Raw genomic sequence first — 21,162 nt, 5'->3', positions numbered from 1 at the left:
TGATGAGCTTTGAGGGCACTATGGTGTTGAACGCTGAGCTTCAGTCAATGAACAGCATTCTCACATAGGTGTTCCTTTTGCCGAGGTGGGAAAGGGCAGTGCGGAGTGCGATTGAGATTGCGTCATCTGTTGATCTGTTGTGGCGGTATGCGAATTGGAGTGGGTCTATGGAATCCGGGAGGATGCTGTTGATGTGAGCCGTGACCAGCCTTTCAAAGCACTGCCACCGAGGTGAGTGCTACAGGGCGGTAATCATTTAGGCAGGTTACCTTCACTTCCTTGGGCACAGGGACTATGGTGGTCTGCTTGAAACATGTAGGTATTACAGACTCTGTCAGAGAGAGGTTGAAAATGTCAGTGAAAACACCTGCCAGTTGGTCCACGCATGCTTTGAGTACAAGTCCTGGTAATTAATCTAGCCCTGCGGCTTTGTGAATGTTGACCTGTTTAAAGGTATCCAGCTCTCCCTGGATACAGAGAGCGTTATAACACCGTTGCCTGGAACAGCTTGTGCTCTCATGCATGCTTCAGTGTTGTTTACCTCAAAGCGAGCATAAAAGGCATTTAGCTGGTCTGGTAGGCTCGCGTCAATGGGCAGCTTGCGGTTGGGTTTCCCGTTGCAGTCTGTAATCATTTTCAAGCCCTGCCACATCCGACGAGCGTCAGAGTTGGTGTAATAGGATTCAATCTTAATCCTGTATCGACACTTTGCTTGTTTGATGGTTCGTCTGAGGGCATAGCGGGATTTCTTATAAGCGTCCGGATTAGTTTCCCGCTCCTTGAAAGCGGCAGCTTGATGCGGATGCTATCTGTAATCCATGGCTATGGGGACGACATTGATGAAGCCGATGCCTGAGGTGGTATACTCCTCAATACTATTGAATTAATCCAGGAACATATTCCAGTCTGTGCTAGCAAAACAGTCCTGTAGCGTAGCATCCGTGTTATGTGACCACTTTCGTATAGAGCAAGTCACTGGCACTTCCTGCTTTAGTTGTTGCTTGTAGGCAGGTATCAGGAGGATATAATTATGGCCAGATTTGCCAAATGGAGGGTGAGGGGAGCTCTTTGTATGCATCTCTGTGTGTGGAGTAAAGGTGGTCTAGAGTTTTTTTCCCTGTGGTTGCACATGTGACATGCTGGTGGAAATAAGGTAAAACTGATTTTAGTTTGCCTGCATTAAAGTCCACGGCCACTAGGAGTGCCATTCTGGATGAGCATTTTCTTGTTTGCTTATGGCCTTATACAGCTGGTTGAGTGAGGTCTTAGTACCAGCATCAGTTTGTGGTGGTAAATAGATGGCTACGAATAATAGAGATGAGAACTCTCTTGGTAGATAGTGTGGTCTGCAAGGCACTCTACCTCAGGCGAGCAATACATTGAGACTTCAATCTACCAAGCACTATGATGAAACTGGCTCTCACGAGGACTGCCTCAGGAATGGAAGACCGATGGTTACCTCTGCTGCAGAGGATGCGTTCATTAGAGTTACGTGCACCTCAAATTTCAGCTCAAATATGTGCTTCACGGAGTTCAAGTAGCAGACACATCTCAGCATCAACTGTTCAGAGGAGACAGGCTGAATCAGGCTTTCATGGTCGAATTGCTGCAAAGAAACCACTACTAAAGGACACCAGAAGGAGAATTGCTTGTGCCAAGAAACATGTGCAATGGACATTAGGCCGGTGGAAATCTGTCCTTTGGTTTAATGAGTCCAAATTTGAGATTTTTGGTTCCAACCTCCGTGTCTTTGTGAGACAGAGGTGAACGGATCATCTCTGAATGTGTGGTTCCCACCGTGAAGCATGGATGAGGTGGTGTGGGGGTGCTTTGCTGGTGACACGGTCTGTGATTTATTTACATTTCACGGCACACTTAACCATAAGGGCTACCACAGCATTCTGCAACGATACAACAGGACAATGACCCAAAATGCACCTCCAGGCTGTGAGAGACTATTTGACCAATGACAGTGATGAACTGCTGCGTCAGATGACATGGCCTCCACAATCACTCGACCTCAACCCAATTGAGATGTTTGGGAATAGTTGGACCACAGCTGGTTGAGAGAATGCCAAGAGTGTACAAAGCTGTCATCAAGGCAAAGGGTGGCTACTTTGAAGAATCTGAAATATAAAATATTTTGTGATTTGTTTAACACTTTTTTGGTAACTACATTATTCCATATGTGTTATTTCATTGTTTTGTTGTCTTCACTAATATCCTACAATGTAGAAAATAGTAAAAATAAAGAAAAACCCTTGAATAAGTAGGTGTGTCCAAACTTTTGACTGGTACTGTGTTTAAGAATAATATTATATTATAAACTCAGCAAGAAAATAAACGTCCTCTCACTGTCATCTGCGTTTATTTGCAGCAAACCTATTAACATGTGTAAATATTTGTATGAATATAACAAGATTCAACAACTCAGACATAAACTGAACAAATTCCACAGACATGTGACAAACAGAAATGTAATATTGTGTCCCTGAACAAAAGGGGGTGGGTCAAAATCAAAAGTAACAGTCAGTATCTGGTGTGGCCACCAGCTGCATTAAGTTCTGCAGTGCTTCTCCTCCTCATGGACTGCACCAGATTTGCCAGTTCTTGCTGTGAGATGTTACCCCATTCTTCCACCAAGGCACCTGAAAGTTCCCAGACATTTCTGGGGGGAATAGCCCTCACCCTCCAATCCTACAGGTCTCAGGCGTGCTCAATGGGATTAAGATCCGGGCTCTTTGCTAGCCATGGCAGAACACTGACATTCCTGTCTTGCAGGAAATCACGCACAGCATGAGCAGTATGGCTGGTGGCATTGTCATGCTGTAGGGTCATGTCAAGATGAGCCTACAGGAAGGGTAACCACATGAGGGAGGAGGATGTCTTCCCTGTAACTGTCACGACTTCTGCCGAAGTCGTTGCCTCTCCTTGTTCGGGCGGTGCTCGGCGTTCGACATCACCGGTCTTCTAGCCATCATTGATCCATTTTTCATTTTCCATTGTTTTTGTCTTGTCTTCCCACACACCTTTCAATTCCATTCATTACCTGTTGTGTATTTTACCCTCTGTTTCCCCTCATGTATTTTATTGGCAGTGTAGTTTTATGTTGTATAGGTGCGCGTCGGGTCCTCATACCCATGTTTGTTTATGTATGTACCTTTTAGTGTAAGCATGTTACGTGGACTTTATTTAAAAGACTCAATTTTACACTCCGTTTGACTCTCCTGCGCCTGACTTCCCTGCCGCCTATACACCTATGCTTGACAGTAACGCACAGCATTGAGATTGCCTGCAATGACAACAAACTCAGTCCGATGATGCTGTGACACACCGCCCCAGACCATAACGGACCCTCCACCTCCAAATTGATCCCGCTCCAGAGTACAGGCCTCAACTCTCATTCCTTCCACGTTAAACGCAAATCCAACCATCACCCTTGGTGAGACAAAACCACGACTCGTCAGTGAAGAGGACATTTTGCCAGTTCTGTCTGGTCCAGCGACGGTGGGTTTGTGCCCATAGGTGACGTTGTTGCCGGTGATGTCTGGTGAGGACCTGCCTTACAACAGGCCTACAAGCCCTCAGTCCAGCCTTTCTCAGCCTATTGCAGACAGTCTAGGCACTGATGGAGGGATTGTGCGTTCCTGGTGTAACTTGGGCAGTTGTTACCATCCTGTACCTGTCCTGCAGGTGTGATGTTCTGCTGTACCGATCCTGTGCAGGTGTTATTACACGTGGTCTGCCACTGCGAGGACGATCAGCTGTCCATCCTGTCTCCCTGTAGCACTGTCTTAGGTGTCTCACAGTATGGACATTGCAATTTATTGCCCTGGCCACATCTGCAGTCCTCATGCCTCCTTGCAGCATGCCTAAGGCACGTACACACAGATGAGCAGGGACCCTGGGCATCTTTCTTTTGGTGTTTTTCAGAGTCAGTAGAAAGGCCTCTTTAGTGTCCTAAGTTTTCATAACTGTGACCTTAATTGCCTACCGTCTGTAAGCTGTTAGTGTCTTAACAACTGTTTCACAGGTGCATGGTCATTAATTGTTTATGGTTCATTGAACAAGCATGAGAAAAAGTGTTTAAACCCTTTACAATGAAAGATCTGTGAAGTTATTTGGATTTTTATTAATTATCTTTGAAAGACAGAGTCCTGAAAAAATGATGTTTCTTTTTTTCTGAGTTTATAAGATTTATCTGGCTTTGTAAATTTCTAATTAATTCCACAATTAAAGGTTTTCCTCATCAATCTACACACAATACCCCATAATGACAAAGCAAACGTTTTTTAGAATATTTTACAAATGTATCAACATTTTACAAATGTATCTATTGATCATCCATGTTTCTACAACTTGGTTGGAGTCCACCTGTGGTAAATTCAATTAATTGGACATGATTTGGAACAGCACAAAACTGCCTATATAAGGTCCCACAGTTGACAGTGCATGTCAGAAAAAAACCAAGCCATGAGGTCTTTCTTTGCATGTGTCAGGACCCGGTTACGAACCTGGGTCTCCGGAGTGAGAAACAGTCACTTAACCAACTGAGCCACGAATAGTCAGCAGAACCCAGAAGATGAGGCAGACACAGCAGTACTTAAGACGGTGTATTTAATAAAGTAAAAAGGAGAAGTCCTTCAATACAAAAATGGCAAATCCAAAAGGTGGTAGGAATAGCACAAAAAAGCCTCAAGAGATACTCAAAAACAAAAACAGAATTCCACAAGAGCATCCACCGGAATCGACAAGAATACACAGAACACTGGGGCTGGGTGCTAACATACAAACACAGAGCACAGAACTGAGGGAAACTAAGGGTTTAAATACAATCAGGGGAAACGAGGCACAGGTGCAAATAATAATGGGGAACAAGGGAAAAAACATAAGGTCAAAAAGCACAATGGGGGCATCTAGTGACCAAAACCCGGAACAACCCTGGCCAAATCCTGACAGCATGTCCTTAGAGCTCAGAGACAGGATTGTGTTGAAGCACAGATCTGTGGAAGGGTACCAAAAAAATGTCTTCAGCATTGAAGGTCCCCAAGAAGACCTCCGTTATTCTTAAATGGAAGAAGTTTGGAACCACCAAGACTCTTCCTACAGCTGGCCGACTGGTCAAACTGAGCAATCAGGGGAGAAGGGCCTTGGTCAGGGAGGTGATCAAGAACCCGATGGTCACTCTGACAGAGCTCCATAGTTCCTCTGTGGAGGTGGGAGAACCTTCTGAATTGACAAACATCTCTGCAGCACTCCACCAATCAGGGCTTTATGGTAGTGGCCAGACGGAAGCCACTCCTCAGTAAAACTGCACATGACAGCCCGCTTAGAGTTTGCCAAAAGGCACCTAAAGGACTCTCAGACCATGAGGAACAAGATTCTCTGGTCTGATGAAACCAAGATTAAACTATTTTGCCTGAATGCTAAACATCATGTCTCGAGGAAACCTGGCACCATCCCTATGGTGAAGCATGGTGGTGAGAGCATCATGCTGTGGGGATGTTTTTCAGTGGCAGGGACTTCGTTCGTGAAATTCTATGAATATAACGTTATTTCTTATTCCACATGTCAGAGAGGCATGTTTGTTTACTGTGGCACCAAATGTTTGCATACAGGCTACTAGTAGTTTTACCAGAGCCACATTCAGTTGAAAAACGTTCTTCAGTTTGAAATTCTATGAATATAACGTTATTTCTTATTCCACGTGTCAGAGAGGCATGTTTGTTTAACATGGCATATTTATATCTGAACTTTCCAAAGTGTTCTGTCCTGCTGAACGCGACCCAGGTTATTAGCTATAGCTAGCCAATGAGTTAACGTGATGGAACAAGTTGTAGCCTAAACAAATGGTTAATGGTCCGTTACTCAAATAGCCTGATTTTAGAACTGCCCGCGATATGCTTTATGGATGTAAAATGCAGCCTCCCAATGCAGAAAGAAAGAAATAACGTAGGACTGGTATTTTGGGTCATGACGTTTGAATGGTAGAATCAAGCCGTTTGATTTGGCAAAAGTGGGAGAGTTGAGGGAGATAACATTCAAAGATAGACATATTCTCTATAACCTGCTCAAGGGAGAAAAAAACATTGCTAGACTTTTGTTGTACTATTAAACATAATGCTGCTATTGTTTTTATTTTGAAATAAAATCAGTCAAATTTGATTTGTCACATGCTTTGTAAACAGGTGTAGACAAACAGTGAAATGCTTACTACTGCCCTTCCCAAAAATGCAGAGGGGACATTTAAATAATAGATGTGCAGGTGTACGAGGTAATTCAGGTAGATATGTACATATAGGTTGGGATAAAGTGATAACAACTGGATGGATTATGAAAAGTAACAGCAGCTTACGTGATGAGTGCATAAAGGGTCAATGTAGATAACCTGGGTAGCTATTGCTTAACTATTTAACTATTTAAGCAGTCTCATGGCTTGTGGGTAGAAGCTGTTCAGAGTCCTGTTGGTTCCAGACTTGGTGCATCACACAGCATCTTGTGTTTCTCAACCAGGCCAAGGGTTGCTAACTAAAAGGCTGGTGGTGTAGCAAGAGAGTTGCCTGCACAACGTGTAGGCTATAATTGGAGGCTGAGCCAGAGCAAAGCTTGTCTTCCTGTTTGCCCACTCCAGTCGCTTGTGTCCCTGCAGCTCACCAGCTGATGTAGGCTGTGTTTACCGGACACATCCTTCAGGCTGCTGAGCAGAACTGAAAAGCTCTCAATTTCCCCAAAAAACTATTGTCCAGTCCACGTAGTAGTCAGATTTTAGTCAGAGATAATTTTGTCTCCTCTTGTCTTAGTCAACTGAAACCATGTTTTTCTTACAGTTTCTTTCTGTCTATATAGCTAGTTATAGTCTGGTCAATTGCCAATGAAGAATAGGTGTTTGACTATTATTTTAGTCACTATTTTTGATGATGAAATTAATACTGTAGTGTAATGATCTTTGCCTAGGTAGGCATGTTAGTATCTAATTTCATTGGGTTATTAGTGGATGCTTGATAATAAACTTTGTCAAATTAATCATGAATAAAAATGTCAAAAGGCTAAAAAGCAAGACATTTGTAAAAATGTGCTTGAAATGTCAGTGATAACTATATTGGACTAAGAATAGGTCACGTACATTTTTTATTAAAAGAAGAATCCGATTTAATTTGTTGACAACAATCCATATTATGCAATATACATGTGTCAAACCACATTTCACGCCTCAAGGGGTCAATTAATCAATATTCATACTAAACTTCTTCCACAGTAGTAATAGAAATAGGGCAACTAGCATCCTGAGTTAACTGCCCCCCGTAACTTCGTATTAAGACCACAAATGTGACCGAATTATTTCCCCAAAACTTTCCCTGGCTGCCACTGCTGTTGCTCAACAGAAAATGTCCTCTGTGTCATCACAACTTTTGGAGATATTTCAACAAAAGATTTTGTGGAAAGATGATCGAATTTTTTTACATTAAAAAAAAGTTGAATTCAAATCAAATGAAGTTTAATTGGTCACATACACATGGTTAGCAGATGTTATTGTGAGTGTAGGGAAATGCTTATGCTTCTAGATCCGACAGTGCAGCAGTATCTAACAGGTAATATCTAACAATTCCACAACAAAACCTAATATCTAACAAATTCCACAACAAAACCTAATATACACAATCTAGTAAAGGAATGGGATAAGAATATATGATTATGGATGAGCAATAGATGCAATAGATACTAAAGAATAGAGAGTGAAGGATACAGTATATACATATGAGATGTATCAAGGCACAAGGCGAGACCCAGATGCAGACACAGGAGGCAGATGGTTGGAGTCTTACAATGTTTATTAATCCAAAGGGGTAGGCAAGAGAATGGTTGTGGACAGGCAAAAAGGTCCAAACCAGATCAGAGTCCAGGAGGTACAGAGTGGCAGACAGGCTCGTGGTCAAGGCAGGCAGAATGATCAGGCAGGAGGGTACAGAGTCCAGGAGGTACAGAGTGGCAGACAGGCTCGTGGTCAACGCAGGCAGAATGATCAGGCAGGTGGGTACAGAGTGGCAGACAGGCTCGTGGTCAACGCAGGCAGAATGGTCAGGCAGGCGGGTACAGAGTGGCAGACAGGCTCGTGGTAAACGCAGGCAGAATGGTCAGGCAGGCGGGTACAGAGTGGCAGACAGGCTCGTGGTCAAGGCAGGCAGAATGATCAGGCAGGCGGGTACAAAGTGGCAGTCAGGCTCGTGGTCAAGGCAGGCAGAATGATCAGGCAGGCGGGTACAGAGTCCAGGAGGTACAGAGTGGCAGTCAGGCTCGTGGTCAAGGCAGTCAGAATGGTCAGGCAGGCGGGTACAGAGTGGCAGACAGGCTTGTGGTCAACGCAGGCAGAATGGTCAGGCAGGCGGGTACAGAGTGGCAGTCAGGCTCGTGATCAACGCAGGCAGAAGGATCAGGCAGGCGGGTACAGAGTGGCAGACAGGCTCGTGGTCAACACAGGCAGAATGGTCAGGCAGGCGGGTACAGAGTGGCAGACAGGCTCGTAGTCAACACAGGCAGAATGGTCAGGCAGGCGGGTACAGAGTGGCAGACAGGCTCGTGGTCAACGCAGGCAGAATGGTCAGGCAGGCGGGTACAGAGTGGCAGACAGGCTCGTGGTCAAGGCAGGCAGAATGATCAGGCAGGCGGGTACAGAGTGGCAGACAGGCTCGTGGTCAAGGCAGGCAGAATGGTCAGGCAGGCGGGTACAGAGTGGCAGTCAGGCTCGTGGTCAAGGCAGACAGAATGATCAGGCAGGCGGGTAAAAAGTCCAGAAACAGGCCAGGGTCAAATTCGGGGAGGACTAGAAAAAGGAAAATGTAAAAAGCAGGAGAACGGGGAAACCGCTGGTTGACTTGGAAACATACAAGACGAACTGGCACATAAAGACAGGAAACACAGGGATAAATACAGTGGTGAAAACAAGCGACACCTGGAGGGGGTGGCGACAATAACGAGGACAGGTGAAACAGATCAGGGTGTGACAAGATGAGTAATGCGAGATATGTAAACATTCTTAACGTGTCATTATCAAAGTGACTAGTGTTCCATTTATTAAAGTGGCCAATGATATCAAGACTATAGGTAGGCAGCCACCTCTCTGTGCTAGTGGTGGCTGTTTAACAAGCTCTTTTTCAATCTCTCTGTCTCATTTTTCCCCAAACGTTGCTTTTTTGTGTCAGCAATTAGACATGGTTTTTAAGTGGAGCTAGTTACCCCTTAGTACTCTACTGCACTTAGTCAGATATTATCTCAAAGTGTTGCCTGAACATGTGGGAAACATGGTGGAAGAACCAAGATCATTTGGTATTTAAGAAATCCATTTTGGGGAACATCTTCAGTTCAGAGTTCTGACTGGGAAATGTTTAATTTCCCAAGTCTCAATTACAAGTGGGAAAAATGTTGTTGCCTGAGTTGCCAAGTTGTGACGTCTCACCACTGACCTTTCACATTTTTAATCAACAGATGACAACAAATCAGTTTTCGACAATTACAAACTTATCAATGTGGACAGTGTAGCTAGTGTGACCATATTGTCAATGTTAAGCAAGCTAACTAAGTGCATTATTAGCAACATTTAATATATCAAATTTTATTTGTTGAAGAATTGGTCCGACTTCAAAAGCATGTGGGCACAGTGATGTCTGACTTACCACTTCATCCTTCACACCCTTAAGGAAAAACCACATGAATTTCACATGATCTTATGTGAAGTTAATGTGATAACCAGTGGTGGAAAAAGTACTCAAGTGCCATAATTGAGTTAAAGTAAAGATACCTTAACAGAAAACGACTCAAGTGAAAGTCAACCAGTAAAATACTACTTGCGTAAAAGTCTAAAAGTATTTGCTTTTAAATTTACTCAAGTATCAAAAGTAAATGGAATTGCTAAAAAAGTTAAACTATTAATTTCACATTCCTTATAGGGGCACACTCCAATACAAAGACACTAATTTACAAACAAAGCATTTCAGTTTAGTGAGTCTGCCAGATCAGAGGCAGTAGTGATGACCAGGGATGTTATCTTGATAAGTGTTTGAATTGGACCATTTCCCTGTCAAAAAGTAACTAGTACTTTTGGGTGTCAGGGAAAAATGTATGGAGTTAAAAAGTACATTATTTTCTTTAGGAATGTAGTGAAGTAAAAGTTGGCAAAAATATAAATACTAAAGAAAGGTACAACTTATGTACTTAACAACACTGGTGATAACATGAAAACATGTCAAAACAACACTTGAGAACATGAAACTGCACATGTGAATACATGATCTCTTGGAATACAGTGCCTTGCATAAGTATTCACCCCCCTTAGACGTTTTCACAATGTTTTTGGAAGTAATTTGAAAGTCTTTCCCACATGTGAACAACTGACCTCGCATGTGTCTCTTTTGTTTTCACATGTGAACATTTCAGCTCAACATGTGAAAACAATTATTTCACATGTGAAAATGAAATGCAAGGGAATTAATTAAATTGTGTGTGGGGGGGGGTGATGGCATTACCCTTTTGCTGCAAAACAGCAAGTGAGAGACAAATGATAAGCGTTCATGTAAATACATCACATGTTTTATGCCCATTGGTGAGAATGAGAGCAAGGAGATTATTGATCTGCTATGCCAAGCATATCTCCCACCTCATTTAAAAAAGATTTGTCACGCAATTAAGCTGAAATCAAATCAATGTTGACCGTTCAAAATGGGTAATTCTTGAATTGTGTTGGCGTTTGGGCATGGCATTTTGGTAAAACAATTACATAATTTAAATGTATTTTGGAACATCCTCCCATTCTAAATCAACTAATATGGCAGCTTAATGAGATAATGTTTTCCATTATAATAACATTATGCCACTACTGGGAGTAGTAACTCCAATGATGGTAACACACATGCCTGAATCACTATCACATGCCGAACTCACTATCTCTGGATTTTGGGTATGCTGAAATTCTGTTGCACCACAAATTCTGTAGCATTCTCAGATGTCCCCTACACATTCATTACCAATAATACATCTATGCGCTGCTTTTGTAGTTATCAGTTAACATGATTATTCGCCCATCATTGATTTAATTTTCTTACTTCAGAAATCTGAGAATTTTCTGTATAGTTGTGTAATGTTGGTGTGGGATATCATTATGTTTTTATGTTACTCCTTAATTCCTATTATAAATATAATCGTATTATACAAAGATAAAATGTACTTTAAAGTTCTGAATATGACAAGAGAACACAGCAGAATGGTGAGGAACAGTAGGCCTAGTACTTCAACTGGGGAGAGGCTTAATTGACAGAACAACAGAGTGAATGTAAAGGTGAAAGTTTTATTAAAATATTGAAACATCCCGGAATGGATGATGGTTCTGATGACGGGACCTTCAGCTGGTGGCGGTGGGGAAATTGACGGCGCATGGTGGCACTATCCTTTTGCTGCAAAACAGCAAGTGAGAAACAAAGGGTAAGCATTCATTTAAATACATCACATGTTTTATGCCCATTGGTGAGAAAGAGAGCAAGGTGGCTATTGATCTGCTATGCCAATTGGTATATTAGGAATCCTGGTGGAATTACGTTATTATACTGTGACTCATTGGTTAAAAGGATAAGTAAATCGCTCTCCGCTGTTTAGACTTGACCAGATCTTACAACACCTGGATATATATTTTAATCTGTATTTTAATCGGTGCATTTGTTCTGCGCATGCTGAGCGAGCCTCCCTCTTTAGCACGAGTGAAGTGAGTTCGGATCAACTGAATGTATGCATTTTAGAAGTCGTTTTCACATAGGCCTACGAACGCTTCCCAAAATTAACATGGTGCTGTGGTAGAAGGTTTGCTTAGAATGGCGATTTTCGGCATTTATCAGTGCAATTTCAGATGTGTCCATGCAAATAGTATTATTAGGGGAAATCGTTCTTGCAACGCATATCAACGTTTTAATCGAATATTATATTAATATGACTATCTGGAATAATAGCATTATTGTGTGCTGTAACCGTACGCAATTATGGGCAATTCTAGGCTACTACTGAACCAAAGTTTATGTAAGAGACATTCTGACCATCCTTTCAGATTCAACTTACGCTACACTTCATTTGGATGTCATGATCAGCCAGTCATGTCCCCCAGGCAAGATCAGCACTTGCATAATGATAGACTGATTCTGTATCCCATAGTGGCCGAGCTCGTATGAGTCTTCCAGCTGTTTGTTGGTGAAGATCAGCCGCATTTCCACCGCTAAAAAAAGCCAGTTCAGGGTATAATGTTTATTGTCACAAATCAGGATATTGGTGGCAAATTATCTTCTCATTAGATTATTCTTGTACTTTTCTTCTTCGTGGTGCATTCAATTTAATTGATATGTTCTGTTATTTTCTATGACATGTATACATCTGAGTGAAATGTCTTGCCTACTTGCCTACTACACTACATTTTTGTCAGAGGACTTTCCCAACTGTGACGATGTTATCAGTATATGTAGGCTACACTGTAGGCAATTTGTCCATTTTATTAGTCGTTCTTCAGTTGACTACCTGGAAGTCTTGTTCATGTCTATACTGGAGCTAGACAGATGCAATTGTTGTGTTGCAAAGTTAAAGTAAACAAGCCTAACATCCTGAAAATATCTTCCCAAAAATATTTTGCGGTCAGACAAATTAAGTGGTGAATAGTGATTGCTAATCTGCTACTATGCATTAGGCCTAGTTTACAAGTAACCAAACATAGTATACAAAAGTATGTTTATATTCTACCTCCATACCTTTGGTTGTCGGGTATTTATCAGCAATTATCTTCTTCAGTTGTTTTACAGTCATACTCTTCATCTCTTCTTCTGTATTACCTACATTGTATGCTGTTCTGTCCTTTTTAATACCTATCACTATGACCTGGTAGAGCATTGTGCTGAATATGCCTACGAGTTTCTGAAGTGTATGAGGCTGTGGTAGCGTTATATATTGTCCTACCAAATGTAGCCTATGGGTGTGTTTTGTAAAAGCTAGATGCTTTCACTTTCTTATTTTTATTCAGCTCTAGGCTATATGCCTAACTATGTGTGTTTCTAACTTGTTCTTGGTCATTCCTATAACATGGCAGATGAGAAGACAGAAAACACATTGTTGAAAAAGCATTACTGGTGCAGTGGAGCTTGTTTTGACATGTTTTTACTTTTTGATTGTTCAATTAATAACTAACATTTGGCCTACATTGAACACCATAGAAACCTATAGCTATTTCCACAAGCTGAATTTGCCATATTATCTATTTTTTATTCATTAACTCTGAGTGGTTAGCGGGTTAATTCTGTGTGGTTACATAGTTAGAACTGAAACAACCCAAAGGGTCAAGTTTAGTTATTCATTCAGGCTAATTTCCATGGCATGTGAAAATGTTAATGGATGCATTTGCTCCATTGTTTTTGTTGGTAGGCCTCTCTGATACTATCCTCAAAAAGCCACGGTAGCCTATACTTGGCCACACAACTTGAACTTTAAAGTGGGATACAGTGCTATGTTCACAGTAAACACATGGCGAAAGTTGCACAGAATGTTCACATTGTTCAAGTTTTTGCTCACAAGACTTGTAATTTACTCATTGCCAAACAGGTTTAATATGGGCTATGATGGGACCAGAGTTTTTATAATCAGGTCACACGGTTTTTAAAAAACTGTTGGAAAAACTCCTGGCCTTGGGGAGGATGACAGCCTTGTCAAACTGCAGCAACCTTGTACTTGTTCATATGAATTATATTTGAAAGAAGGGCTTCGCTATACACAGACAGCAATGTGATTGGACAATAAAACTCACAGGGCTGAGCTTGCTTTATGCAGGTTGCATCGTGTAGTCGTGCCCTATGCAACTGTAGCCCCAATTAACAATGAACTCAAAGTCTGTCAGCTGTAGTGTTTATGGATTAATTCCAGTTAATTTCACATTAGGGACAGATCGAAATTGTCTGGGGGGTGTCTGTAAAAGGCTAACTAGCTATCATACCACACATAAAATATATCTTTCCCTCTCCTCCGATGCCAGGTATATTAACCCATAGCCCTCCTTCATTCATATCCATGCCTGGAAAATATGACTTTTCAACTGAGAAATGTCAGGGATTTCTGATGCAATGCAGCAAATACATTGAGCACAACCCCACAAACTTCGCCACAGAGAAGAGCAGGGTGGATTTTGTTGTCTCTACTCACAGGCAAAAGCCCTGGATTGGGCCACCGCCATATGGACTGCCAACAGAACCTGGATCCGAGAACCATTTCCACAACCTCTTCAAAGAGGTATTCGGTCACTCTCCTTCCGGTCGTCCAATAGGAGACCTCCTCATATAACTTCAACAAGGACGCAATTCAGCTGCCGAGTATGCCGTCAAGTTCCGCACCAGGGCTGCAGGGAGTGGATGAAGTGAGGCTGCTTTACTTACTGTCTACCGAAGAGGGCTCAACAGGGAATTTCAGGCGGAGCTGGCCTGTAGAGGTGAACTTCAGGATTTAAATCAATACATTCATGTGTCCATCTCCATCGACCACCTTATTGCTGACCGCCGAAGAACTCTGCCAACCAGGAACCCGAAACCTTCTCTTTCCATGATTTTGTCATCCCGTCCAAGTCTTCCAGAGCCCATGCATTTGGGCCATGCTCCTCTCCCGTGTATCAAACGTCAAAGGCTCTGCCTTTGTGGAGGGAAAGATCATCTACTCAGCCATTGCCTTGTTCGCACCCCACAGAGAGATGAGAAGGGTCCCTCTGCTGCCATGCTGGTAGGCATGTCCTTATTTCTAAATATCTCCCAGAAGCAATTCTCCATCCCAGTATTGATAACCGTGAAGGGGGTTACTAAGTACGTAGAGGGCTTGATAGAGTCGGGAGCAGCAGGTAGTTTTACAAGAGCTTGACATTGAAGACTGCCTTTGAGGAATCAGAGTCCATTGAGGACTCTGCCTCTGCAGTGCCACCCACCATACCATCTGAATACGCCCAGTACAGGAATTTCTTCAGCAAAATCAAGGCCTTCACTTTGCCACCACATCACCCAGAGGACTGTGCTATTGACTTACTCCCTGGAGTGTCCCCACCGAAGGGCCGTGTTTACCCCCTATCTATGCTTGAAAATGAGGCAAAGGAGAACTACATTGATGAAGCACTCAAACTGTTTCATTTGTCCTTCTTCTTCCCCGGCTGCGTCCAGCTTCTTCTTCATTGTTGGAGAAAAGGACGGTGGTCTCAGTCCATGTATTTATTACCGTTCTCTGAATGATGTCACGGTCAAGAACCGTTTCCCCTCTTCCTCTGATCCCAGCGACCCTTGAACAAGAGGCCCCTGCCAATATCTATTAAAAAAACGAACTGCAAAGTGCATATAACCTTGTCCGTATACGTGAAGGCTACAAAGGCGACGTACCAGCAGCTGTTAGACTCCAACTGATGTCCTTGGAGTCAGGACATCCGGGCATTACACAAACCACCGAACTTCTAGCCCGTAAGTTCTGGTGGTCCTCACTGGCATGGATTATGTACTCTCCTGTCCATTCCGCGCCCAAACCAAAAGCCCTCTTCATCTCTCTTCCGGTAAACTTCAACCTTAGCTAATCCCTCACAGACCCTGGTCCCACAGATCCTGTTGACTTCATCACAGACCTTCCTGAATCCTCTGGTAACACCGCCATCCTTGTCATAGTGGACCATTTTTCAAAAGTGTAAATGGTTCCTCTTCCTCACTTACACTCATTCAATTCCATGGCGTTAGGTATGTTCCAGCAGGTGTTCCGTCTGTATGGGATTCCGGAGGACATCGTCTCTGACTGCGGGCCCAGTTTGTCTCCCGGGTGTGGCGAGCCGTCTGTGACCGACTGGGGTCGCCCTCAGCCTCTCATCTCATCTGTCCGCAGTGGCGGCTCTGGACCCCACTCCACCATAGTTTTTGTCCGCCTTATCACCTGCTTCCGTGGCCTCTTTAGAGTGGCGACCCTCGCAGCCGACCTCGAACTGGGGTCCCTAGCCCCGGGTCCCGGATGGACGGGAGATTCCGGCAGCACCGGACAGGCGGAGACTCCGGCAGCTCCAGAGTGATGGGCGATTCCGGCAGCTCCTGGCTGACGGACGGCTCTGGCAGCTCCTGACTGACGGACGGCTCTGGCAGCTCCTGGCTGACGAGCGGCTCTGGCAGCTCAGGACAGACGGGCGGCTCTGGCAGCTCAGGACAGATGGGCGGCTCTGGCAGCTCAGGACAGACAGGCGGCTCTGGCAGCTCTGGGCAGGAGGAAGACTCTGGCAGCACTGGACAGGCAAGGAGACGGAGAGACAGCCTGGAGCGGGGGGGCTGCCACCGGAGGGCTGGTGCGTGGAGGAGGCACCGGATAGACCGGACCACGAAGGCGCACTGGAGGTCTCGAGCACCGAGCCTGCCCAACCCTACCTGGCTGAATGCTCCCCATAGCCAGGCCAGTGTGGCGAGGTGGATTAGCCCACACTGGCCTGTGCTGGCGAACCGAGGACACCATGCGTAGGGCTGGTGCCATGTACCCCGGCCCGAGGAGATGCACTGGAGACCAGATGCGCTGAGCCGGCTTCATGGCACCTGGCTCTATTCCCACTCTAGCCCGGCCGATACGAGGCGCTGCTATGTACCACACCGGGCTATGCCTGCACACCGAGGACACCGTGCGCCTCACGGCATAACACGGTGCCTTTCCGGTCCCCCTCTCTCCACGGTAAACACGGGGAGTTGGCGCAGGTCTCCTACCTGACTTCGCTATACTCCCCGTGCCCCCCCCCCCCAATACATTTTCGGGCTTCCAACCGCACTTCCGTGCTGCCTCCTCATACCACCACAACTCGGCTTTCGCTTCCTCCAGCCTGTGCCCAGGGTCCCTTGCTGTCCAGAATCTCCTCCCATGTCCAGGAGTCCTGAGATCGCTGCTGCTGCCCGTTACCACGCTGCTTGGTCCTTTGGTGGTGTGTGATTCTGTAACGATTGTCCTCTTCTTCTGACGATGAGTAATAGATGTCGGACCAATGTGCATTTTGGTAAATGTCCATTTTAATATACAAAACTGAACACTACAAAAATACAAAATAACAATGTGAATGAACAAACAAAAATCGAAAGAGTCCCGTATGGTACAAACACAGACACAGGAAACAATCACCCACAACTCAAAAGTGAAACCAGGCTACCTAAGTATGGTTCTCAATCAGGGACAATGATTGACAGCTGCCTCTGACTGAGAACCATAGCAGGCCAAACACAGAAAACACAGAAAACCCAAAACATAGAAAAAGGAACATAGACAACCCACCCAACTCACGCCCTGACCATACTAAAACAAAGACAAAACAAAGGAACTAAGGACAGAACGTGACACAGAATACATATACGCTTGTTATCAGAGCCTAATCTCACTTTTGAGAATGCACTCAAACTGGCCCAGGCCATGGAGTCGGCGAATAGAAATGCATTGGATTTGCAGGCAAGGGGCGCAACTGCGTGTCAAAGGGCGCAACTGCGTGAAAGAGACCAGCTCTGAGCTCATTGAATTTAAAAGAACGGAAAGCCGTGTGGCAGCAGCCAATAGAGACTGTTATTGTTGCAAAGGCAAACACGCAGCGTTTGACTGCAAATTCAAACATTAAAAGTGTTATGCATGTGGGATAATAGGACACATTTTAAAAAGCCACGGGCTGCAGAAAAGAGAATGGACAGAAAATCTCTAGAAGCTCCAGCTACCGCTCTAATCAAGTGATAGAAAGTGAAAGTGAGTGCGCAGACACAGAGCAAGCATTCTCAATGCACAGTGTACAGGCGGTGAATATGAAAAAGGTGACGCCTTTCATTGTGGAAATGGAAATAAATGGATTTAAGGTACCTTTTGAAATAGACACAGGATATAGTGTCACGTTGATGAACTGGTCCCAATTCTATAGGAAGTGGAAAAACGTTGAGGTGCCTAAACTGAGAGACACCCCCATTAAACTCAAAACGTACACAGGGGAGAAGATCACTGTGATTGGAGTGGCTGCTGTTCAAGTGTAATATCAAGGAGTAAAGAAAAGTCTGCCTCTCTTAGTAGTGGAAGGTACTGCCACCAGCTTACGAGGAAGAGGGTGGTTGGAGGAAATACAATTGAACTGGGATGAAATCAAACATGTCACCACAGAGACATTGACACTGCAGCAGGTGCTTTCAAAGCATGAGTGTGTTTTCAAAGAAGAGCAAGGAACATTAACTTCTTGCGTCGAGCAATCCCGGATCCGGGATTCTATTTATAGCCTCAAGCTCATTAGCATAACGCAATGTTAACTATTCATGAAAATCGCAAATGAAATTAAATAAATATATTTGCTCTCAAGCTTAGACTTTTGTTAACAACACTGTCATCTCAGATTTTCAAAATATGCTTTTTAACCATAGCTAAACAAGCATTTGTGTAAGAGTGTTGATAGCTAGCATAGCTATAAGCCTAGAATTCAGCCAGCAACATTTTCACAAAAACAAGAAAAGCATTCAAATAAAATCATTTACCTTTGAAGAACTTCAGATGTTTTCAATGAGGAGACTCTCAGTTAGATAGCAAATGTTCAGTTTTTCAAAAAAATATTATTTGTGTAGGACAAATCGCTCCATTTTGTTCACGTTTGGCTATGAAAAAAACCTGTATCCAGTTATAGCCTCAAGCTCATTAGCATAACGTAACGTTAACTATTTATGAAAATCGCAAATGAAATGAATGTGCTAGCTCTCAAGTATGCCTTTTCTTAACAACACTGTCATCTCAGATTTTCAAAATATGCTTTTGAACCATAGCAAAACAAGCATTTGTGATAGCTAGCGTAGCATTTAGCGTAGCATTTAGCGGGCAACATTTGCACAAAAACTAGAAAAGGATTCAAATAAAATCATTTACCTTTGAAGAACTTCGGATGTTTTCAATGAGGAGACTCTCAGTTACATAGCAAATGTTCAGTTTTTCCTGAAAGATTCTTTGTGTAGGAGAAATCGCTCCGTTTTGTACATCACGTTTGGGTACCAAAAAAAAATGAAAAACGGCGAACTGTTTTCCAAATTAACTCCATAATATCGACTGAAACACGCCAAACGCTGTTTAGAATCGATCCTCAATGTGTTTTTCACATATCTCTTCATTGATATATCGTTCGTGGTAGTCTCCTTTCTCAGGTGAATCGCTTGGAAAAATTTCGACGGAGGACACCGGGCGGACACCTGGCAAATGTAGTCTCTTATGGTCAATCTTCCAATGATATGCCTACAAATACGTCACAATGCTGCAGACACCTTGGGGAAACGATAGATATGGCAGGCTCATTCCTGTCGCATTCACAGCCATATAAGGAGAACATGAAAAACAGAGCCTCAAAAATCCTGCTCATTTCCTGGTTGCAGTTTCATCTTGGTTTTGCCTGTAGCTTCTGTTCTGGGGCACTCACAGACAATATCTTTGCAGTTCTGGAAACGTCAGAGTGTTTTCTTTCCAAAGCTATCAATTATATGCATAGTCGAGCATCTTTTTGTGACAAAATATTGCGCTTAAAACGGGCACGTCTTTTTATCCAAAAATGAAATAGCGCCCCCATAGATTTAACAGGTTAAAAGGGGTCCAAGCTACCATTCATATTGCTGCTGATGCTACTCACAGATTCTATAGGCCAAGATCAGTTCCATATGCCATGAAGCCTAAAGTGGATGTGGAAATTAACAGACTCTTAGCAGAGGATAAGAGTGGGCAGCACCAGTTGTTCTCATACTAAAACCAGATGGTTCAATCAGATTATGCGGTGACTATAAACTGACTGTAAATAGAGTTTCCTCTCGGGAGCAGTACGCCATACCCAAAGTGGAGGATTTGCTTTCAACGTTAACCGGAGGGCAACAGTTCACAAAACTGGACATGAGTCACGCATATCAGCAAGTGCTAATGGATAAAGTTCACAGAAGTACCTGACTATAAACACCCATAGAGGGATGTTTAGCTATAAACGCTTACCTTTTAGGGTGTCTCCTGCAGCAGCTATCTTCCAAATAACCATGGAGGGAGTTCTGCAGGGGATACCTAAGGTAGCGGTTTACCTCGACGACATTCTTGTCATGGGAGTCACGAAGGTGGAACATCTCAGAAACTTGGGTGAAGTTTTGAAGAGGATGGAGGATGCCGGTCTCCAGCTGAAGAGGAGCAAGTGCACACTGTTAGCTGATGAAGTGCAGTACCTGGGTCACAAGGTGGATGCCAAGGGGTTACACACTGTCAAAGCTAAAGTGAGGGCTGTTGTGGAAGCTCCAGCTCCGACAAACGTTACAGAGCTGAAAGCCTATCTAGGCTTACTGAATTATTATAATTGCTTCCTCCCTACCCTCTAAGCTCATCTACATCAACTGTTAAGGAAGGATGTGGCCTGGAAATGGTCAGAAAGACAGGAATAAGCTTTTACAAAGTCAAAGGTGTTACTGCAATCAGCTGAAGTGCTAGTGCACTACTCAGCAGACAGAGATCTCATCTTATCGTGTGATGCCTCATCGTATTGTGTGGGGGCGGTGCTATCCCACCGGATGAAAAATGGTGCAGAGAAACCTATCGGGTTCATGTCAAGAACGTTGTCGCCAGCAGAGAAAAAGTACTCTCAGCTGGACATGGAAGGCCTGGCTGCCATATTCGGAATACAGAGATTCCACAAGTTCTTATACGGGAGAACATTCTCTATTATGACCGATCATAAGACTCTGATCTCTCTGTTCCATGAACAAAAGCCAGTACCACAAGTGGTCTCTCCAAGAGTTCAACGATGGGCTGTGTGGCTCAGGGCCTACGAGTACAGAATAATGTACAAACCAGGTAGATACCATGGGAATGCTGATGCTCTGAGTAGGCTGCCCTGAATGAATCATCATTCAGGAAGAAGAAAATGACCAGGTTTTGATGATCGATGTGTTTGATGATGCACCGGTGAACACAGGACAAATCAGGCAATGGACTTCAAAGGATGTGACATTATCACAAGTGCATGAATTTTTCCTGAAAGGATGGCCGACAGTGACTGAGCCTCAGATCATGCCTTACTACACTCACTGCTTGGCATTGAGTGTTCGAGATGGATGTGTTCTGTGGGGTTCAAGAGTAGTTATCCCATCACAAGGG

At 43.7% G+C, this 21,162-nt stretch overlaps 1 long non-coding RNA gene across 1 annotated transcript; it reads right to left on the bottom strand.

Annotated features, from left to right (window-relative positions):
* Positions 1-11,315: 11,315 nt before the first annotated feature.
* Positions 11,316-12,960, bottom strand: LOC135510501 (uncharacterized). Its single transcript, XR_010451127.1, has 3 exons — positions 12,771-12,960; positions 12,094-12,247; positions 11,316-11,441 (listed from the first exon to the last, which is right to left on the bottom strand). It is a non-coding gene; the product is annotated as an uncharacterized LOC135510501 (long non-coding RNA).
* Positions 12,961-21,162: the final 8,202 nt, after the last annotated feature.

Source organism: Oncorhynchus masou, chromosome 23 (genome assembly GCF_036934945.1).
Source record: "Oncorhynchus masou masou isolate Uvic2021 chromosome 23, UVic_Omas_1.1, whole genome shotgun sequence".
NCBI lineage: Eukaryota > Metazoa > Chordata > Actinopteri > Salmoniformes > Salmonidae > Oncorhynchus > Oncorhynchus masou.
Note: the sequence above shows the minus strand (reverse complement) of the source record. Positions and strands in the feature narration are given on the sequence as shown.